Here is a 7257-nt window from a genome sequence, read left to right on the forward strand (position 1 = left end):
GTGGCGCCTCTAAGCCATGCAAGTAGTTAGCATATCCACGTACTTAATAACAAATTATTGGATCTATTATATACTTAAGTCCTTCACTATGACCATGTAATTAGATCCCTGGGTCCTTTAAAGGAAAGGCGCTTCTTATAAATAGAGCTACAGCAATAAAAGAGCGTTGGTGGGCCTGCCGGCATGTTGTACATTTATAGTGTGTGTCCCGGTACCGAGCGGGCCCTCGAGAGATGCCGGTGTTGATGATGGGCCGTAATTGGAGTCACCCAGCCTTGCTGTAGATCGGCATAAAAGGATTTTAAGTATAAATTGATGACATTTTAAGAAACTGAGATAAAAAAACAGCATACTTTTATACTTGCTGCTATAGAAAAGCCCTGATCACAACGTCCTAAGGGTAAGGAAAAGAGAGCACAGGCTTGGACCCACCTGCTAAGTGGAAAGGAAGGGAGAAAGTAGGTGAAAGCTTCAGCTGACAACAGACTGTAGGAAACAAAGCTCTGTGGGACCTGTGTGAACAAATGCTGCTTAAGTACATGACGTTGGGGCATAGAAGCAGAGAGGTGCCCTCTAGGCTCTGGGGCCCCCACCGTGGCCTTGTCACTCACAGCGTCAGGCAGTGCGGCCAGAACATGTGCCCCACCTCATTCAGCTCCTCGTCTTCTTACCGTTTTCCCTTCTCATTCCTTTCCTTCCATCCCCGACTCCAGCCCAATTTCTTGATTAAGATCCCGTAACTATTGTGCACTGACTTCCAACTGGCAAACCTCAGACTTGATTTCATTAGTCATTTTCGAAGTTCCGTAGTTCTAAGTAATACTTTCTATTTGCTTGAAGACCATTTTTAGACGAAACAGAGTAAAAACGTTAACATGCCTACCACCCAGGGTGAACAAGTGAATGTTGACATTTTGTCATTAAAATAAATAAAAGCAAAGGAACAAATATTACAGATCCAAGGAAACACTGCTTTCTCTCTCTCCATGCCCCAGACAAATATTACAGATCCAAGGAAACACTGCTTTCTCTCTCTCCATGCCCCAGACAAATATTACAGATCCAAGGAAACACTGCTTTCTCTCTCTCCATGCCCCAGACAAATATTACAGATCCAAGGAAACCCTGCTTTCTCTCTCTCCATGCCCCAGGCATGCTCGATCCTGAACCCTGTGTCCCCTCGTTCCTGTTGTAGACTGTGTGGATATGTGTTTAAACAGGCTACAGTACTGCGAGGTTATCATTTTACATGAATGGACATCCTTCCAGGGGCTGCTGGGGTCACTCCGCTGTGAACTGGAGCCCCACGAGCGCAAACAGGCTTTGTTCACTCCTGGGTTTGCCCTGTAGGGTTTCACCGTGTGTGCATTCCTCCGTGTATTTATTCCCAACTTGATGGCCGGTCAGGTTCTTTCCAATGCGTGGATAGCTCCGACAAGGCTGTGATTTCCTAGAGTGCAGGTAGATTCGCCCTTTCTAGGTCTTGGCAAATAGCTCTGCAGAGTGCGGCGGATCCACACGCCTGCCAGCGCGTGAGCTCTCCCGTTTTCCCACATCCTCTCACTTGGTTTTGTCCGGCTTTTTTATTTCTGCTCATCAGATGGGAGCTCTTTGGGGTTTTAAATCTCATTAGTTTCCCTGATGATCAAGGAGGTTGAGTACACCCTTGCTGGGATTGTTGGCCTTCCAGACGTCGTCTTCTGTGCACTTCCTGTCCCTGTTTTTTGCTGTTTTTCTGTTGGTTTGTCTTTTTCTAATTTATAATTCTTCGCATACCCTGAAAGTGATCCTTTGTCTGCCTCATTCATTGCAAGTATCTTCTTCTTGTCTGCTATTAGCCTTTTTTTTTTTTTTTTTAAAGATTTTATTTATTTATTTGACAGAGATAGAGACAGCCAGCGAGAGAGGGAACACAAGCAGGGGGAGTGGGAGAGGAAGAAGCAGGCTCACAGCAGAGGAGCCTGATGTGGGACTTGATCCCATAACGCCAGGATCACGCCCTGAGCTGAAGGCAGACGCCTAACCGCTGTGCCACCCAGGCGTCCCTGCTATTAGCCTTTTAATGCTTTTATGGTGTTGCTGTAGTACAGGCGGTTTTCTGATGAACTCGGATGTATCCACTTTTTAATTTGAGCTCTGCTTTTCATGTCATCACTAAGAGATTTTTGCCTGTCCCTAAGGTTATAAAAATATTTTAAAGTTTTGCTTTTCACATATAGGTGTTCAGTCACATCAGGATGGGTAAGGTGGAGATCTAATTTTACGTTTTTCTGTTTTTCTGTTTCCATTTTTCTCACTGGGATCGCAAGCTTTCCCAGCGTCGTTGATTCGTAGGGACATTGCTGCCCCATCCTGAGCCCCCCGTGTACATAAGATGGTTTCCCAGCTCTCTATTTAGTATCAATTTTTGTACTTTTTCCCCACCTTTTCTGGGATATATTAAGTCTATGAAATGGTTATTTGGGTTTATTAAAATTTACATGGAAAGCTGTAAGTAATTTTGGGGGGCCTCAGGAAAGAGCAGTGAGGAAAGCCGGGGCTGACTTTCTCCACAGATGGAGTTCAGAAAACTCACAATACAACACAGCACTAGATTAGGAGGGGTTGAGAGTGGGAGAAAAGAAGTCCAGTTTGTCGAGCACCTAAAATGTGCCGGCTATATTCTGGGGCTTAGCCTATTAACTCATTTCAGATTGTCAGTAGCCCTTTGACTTAAGTTTTATTTTTGTACTCACTTTATAGATGAGGAAAACAAGAGATGCAGGGCAGTTTCATAACTTGCTCAAAGTCACATAGTGATTGAGTAGCAGAATTGGGACTGACCCTTTAGCCTGTCTGTCTCCAAGGACCTTGACCTCTCTACTTGGCCAGAAAAGTTAAAGAATGAGCTGCTAGGCCAGGCCACCTCAGCTAGGAGGAGTCCCATCACCCCATTTCACACTACCTCTTGAGCTCAGGGCTGGGACTAAAATGCACTCTTTTGCTGAGCTTTTGTTACTATGTGTCAGGTCATTTGCCTACGTTATCCTATTACCTTACATCAATCCTGCGCAGTAGGACTTACTACACTTGCAGAAGAGAAGCCTGAGCTGTGGAGATGTGAGCATTCTCCTAAATGCTACTAAGATATACTGCCAGGGCTGCAGACAGCCTATATGCCTTTGTGTACAGGAGCTAAAACTCTCGAACAGCTCCGACCCCCCTCCCCTCCCCCAGGGTAGACACAGCCCAATGTAAGGGGCTTGGCTGACCGAGTGCAGGAGGCTTCAGCCCCAGGAGCCCCTCCACACGATGGCCTCGTGCAACCGCAGCCTGCAGATTGGAACACAGAGACCCTGAGAAGGGCTTGACCTTAGGTTGGTCTGACTCCAACAACAGGTTCTAGTTTTCTTATGTCCCATTGTTTTAGACCAGTGCCTCAGAAACTTTCATGGTTCCAGACCATTTGGCTGAGACAAAAGTCTCCAAAGGCCCATGCGTTTCAGCCTCCCAGTGAAACAGCAACCAGGTTAAGAGCAAGAAATTATTATTTGTGTGTAGATATGTATGTTTTATTTAGCTGTAGCCGTGGTTCATTCATAGTTGAACCACAATGCATGTGACATATAAAATCTATTCATTAGAAAAAAAAAAGTGGGGCGCTTGGGTGGCTCAGTCAGTTGAGCTTCTGACTCTTGATTTTGGCTCAAGTTGTGATCTCAGGGTCCTGAGAGTATCCCTGTGTTCGGAGCTCTGCACTCAGTGGGGAGTCTGCTTCTTTCCCTCTTCCTTTCCCTCTGCCCCTCTCCATGCACTGGCATGAGAGTTCTCTCTAAAAATAAACAAAATCTTAAAAAAAAAAAAAAAAGGGAAGAAAAAAATTAGTCAAATTAGTGATGCCAAATGTTGTCATAGCTGGAACTCTTAGAAGAAGACAAAGAGTTTTCTGCATACTCCAGTATGGTTCTAATTTTAAGATTATAGATGACTAGTAAGTGGGGCTGAGTGGTACATAAAAATAGAAATCGCTGAAGGGAGTTGAATTTTTGGATTAACTCACAGTCATGGGAGATCTTACTTAGAGAATCACTTCTTTAAACAAAAGAAAAGTCCGATTACATGGGGTTTCTCCAAATTTCCAGTAGAAATCCTAGTTTGGGAATATTCTGGAGCATTTTTACCAGCTGCATACTTGAGCAATTCCCCATTCTTCTTCTCTAAACTGTCCACATGACCGTAGTTTACCTAGGCTCACACGCTGCAGACACAAATCCAAAATGACCACTGCCTGCTCACGTATTTCAAAAGAGATAATCTGAACCTAGAACTGGAAGGGGCTAGGAGGACCAGAATCAAATTATCCAAGAAGGAATGATAAAACAGTTGTTATAATTGTGCCAGAAATATGATAAGCTAGAAGGACTGGAGACAAATGACTTTATTGAAGTTCTAGAAGGAAAAAATGGATTCCACGTGTCCTAAATCCAGATAATGTTCTCAAAAGACCATGCTTAATAGCTGAATGAAACAAAGAACAAAATAATACCCTTTAGGGAGAAATAGAGAAGCCGAAACCAGTAACTGCCTACTCTACATTTATGACTTTTCCCAACTGAGCAGCCATGGGCTCAAACTTAATCTAAGTTAAGTCGTTTGCTTTCACATTTGCTTTTTACGTGGCCTCATGTCAGCAACCATAGCTAATTTCTTCAGGTCAGTACCTGTCCTTGAGGTCATCCCTTAATGAAAAGGGCAGCAAAATGACAAACTCTGCTTTACCCAAAGAAGTGACTATGTCATTTGATTTATTTTATACATATATTTGAGGGGGAGAGAGCACACGAACGGGGGAGTGGCAGGGGCAGGGGCAGAGGCAGAAGGAGAGGGAGAAGCAGATTCCTGCTGAGCAGGGAGCCTGATGTGGGGGCTTGATCCCAAGACCCTGAGGTCATGACCTGAGCCGAATGCAGACGCTTAACCGACTGAGCCACCCAGGTGCCCCTCATTTGCTTTTCAAAGAGGGGATCACATCCTACTTTTCTTCGGTCCCCCCTGTGACCAGGACGAAAGCAAAGTGGCTCCTGAGTTCAGTGATTCAGATGTCCTGTGATGCTAAATTCAGTCCTCAATGATTCCCTTCTTTTTGGACTGAGCGCCACCAATTTTGTTCTTAGGAATAAATGTCCCCTTTCCTGGTTCTTTTTTTGCTGCTGCTGGTTTTCCTCTGGTTGCATTTTCCAACTCCGTCTATGTCCCAGCTGTGTTCTCAACAATACCTCAACTTGATGGGACTTGGCACTTATTTCTTTTAGTCACTGGTGTGTTATGAATCAAGCTTGTGAAAACCGCTTCCTTGGAAATTGTTAACATGGTCTCATTCCACAGGCAGAATCGTGCAGCCCCTTGCTATCCTCATCCGTAGGAAAGCACCCCGAAGTTCCAAATGGCCTTTTATTAAAGAGTCTGGAATAGGTTCCCAGCAATGGGTACTAAAATTGGTATTTCCATTAGGCAGAAGAGATGAGAAAATATTTCTTCTTTTATCTTGCCCCTACTCCGGAACCCCAGCTCACCAAAGGTACCAAAGAAGTAAAATCTAATTCATTTCGATTAACGTAAACAACTAGGAGTTTTACTGTTTTGGCTCAAGAAATCCTCCCATTAAACAGTAAACAGGCCAAATAAGGAAATGATTCATCTTGCCAAGTTCACGGAGCATAATTTTGTTGGCAAGTGTTATCTGACACGGAATAATAGAATTTCAGCGTTGGAAGAGATTTGAAAAGTCATCTAGTCGAACCATCCAGTGGACGCTCCAATGTCCTTTATGCACCAGTGGCTCTAGAACCTGGCTGCACATCACAATGATTGAAGGCACTTGTTCAAACTAAACTCATTTGGCCTCACCCCAGTGAGATTCCGATTCAAGAGGCCTGGGTGGACCTGTTTATCTTGAACAACACCCAGGTGACCCTGGTGCAGCCACTCCACGGAATAGTGTTCCAGAACCACCACTCAGCATCACAGTGCTTGGAGTCTGCAACGTGTCGGCCTCTGCTTGGTTCTCTCCCACACCTGGCCCTCTCTGCCTTCCAAAGTAGCTGACTGGGGCAGCTCTGACTGTTGAAACATTCTTCCTTTGTCTCAGTGGAAATCCTTCTCCTCATAGCTTCTTCCTCCACTCTGCTCTCCCCGCTCTGAGCTACACGGATGTCAGCTGACCACCGCTGAGCCTTCAGATACTTGAAAATGGTGTTCACGCTCTGTCTTGAGAGTTCTTCTCCAAACTAAACCCCTCTCACTCCTGTAATAGTTGCTGTGTGGCTCGGTTCTGACCTTCTCCCCAGTGGGTTTCCTCTTTTGGGGGGCCCCTACTTTTGGGTTTTAGAATTCAGCAGACAGAAATGTCTAATCTAAGTTCTTCCTCTCACTAGCTGGGTGGTTTGGGCACTTGGTGATCTTTAGCCTTTGTGAACCTACACTTGGTCATCCATGAAGTGATGACACAGCTCCTTGGTCAGGGCGGTGGTGGGGTCCAGCACAGAGCCTGTCCCCCAGCTGGCCTCACAGGCAGCCCCCTTCTACCTCCTGGTGTGTCTGTCTTTCTCTTGGAGTGCAGTGTTGAAAGTAGCACCATGAAATAGAAATGGAATGTGAGCCAACTATGTAATTTTAAATTTTGTGGTCACCACATTGAAAGAGTGAACAACCGGGTGACATTCATTTTCATATCTCCTAATTAATCCAATGTACCTAAAGTTTGTTAACCTATGATCTATAATGAGATATTTTACGGCTTTTTTTTCCCCACACTAAATCTTCAAAATCTGGTGCGTGTTTTACTGTCATTGCACATCTTAATTCGGGCAAGCTTCACTTCAAGCGCTCAAAGGCGACGTGTGTCGGACAGTGCAGGTTTAGGGGTGTATCTGTTCCTACACTGGGCTTGCGACCCTCCCACTAGCAAGAACTCACTCCTTCTGCTTCTGCCCTTGAAAAATTTTCCTGTCTCAAGGTTAATCTGTGGTCCAAAGCCTGTCACATCTGTTTTTAAATCCTGAGCTATTCAGTTCTTCAGGGGTTATGACTTGAGCACCAATATAGACTAAGAACTGGGGACACCGGTTCTTGCCCTCAGAACATTTGAATCTAGTCAAGAAATATATCCATAGAACTGTAAAATCAAGGCAGAATTATTAGGTACATAAAAACGTAAATGTATCGTAAATGTATTTTGTTGTCTTAACCACTGACAAAATAATCCCTCTTAGAGGTGGT

This window comes from Ursus maritimus, unplaced genomic scaffold (genome assembly GCF_017311325.1).
Source record: "Ursus maritimus isolate PB19 unplaced genomic scaffold, ASM1731132v1 scaffold_20, whole genome shotgun sequence".
Taxonomy (NCBI): domain Eukaryota; kingdom Metazoa; phylum Chordata; class Mammalia; order Carnivora; family Ursidae; genus Ursus; species Ursus maritimus.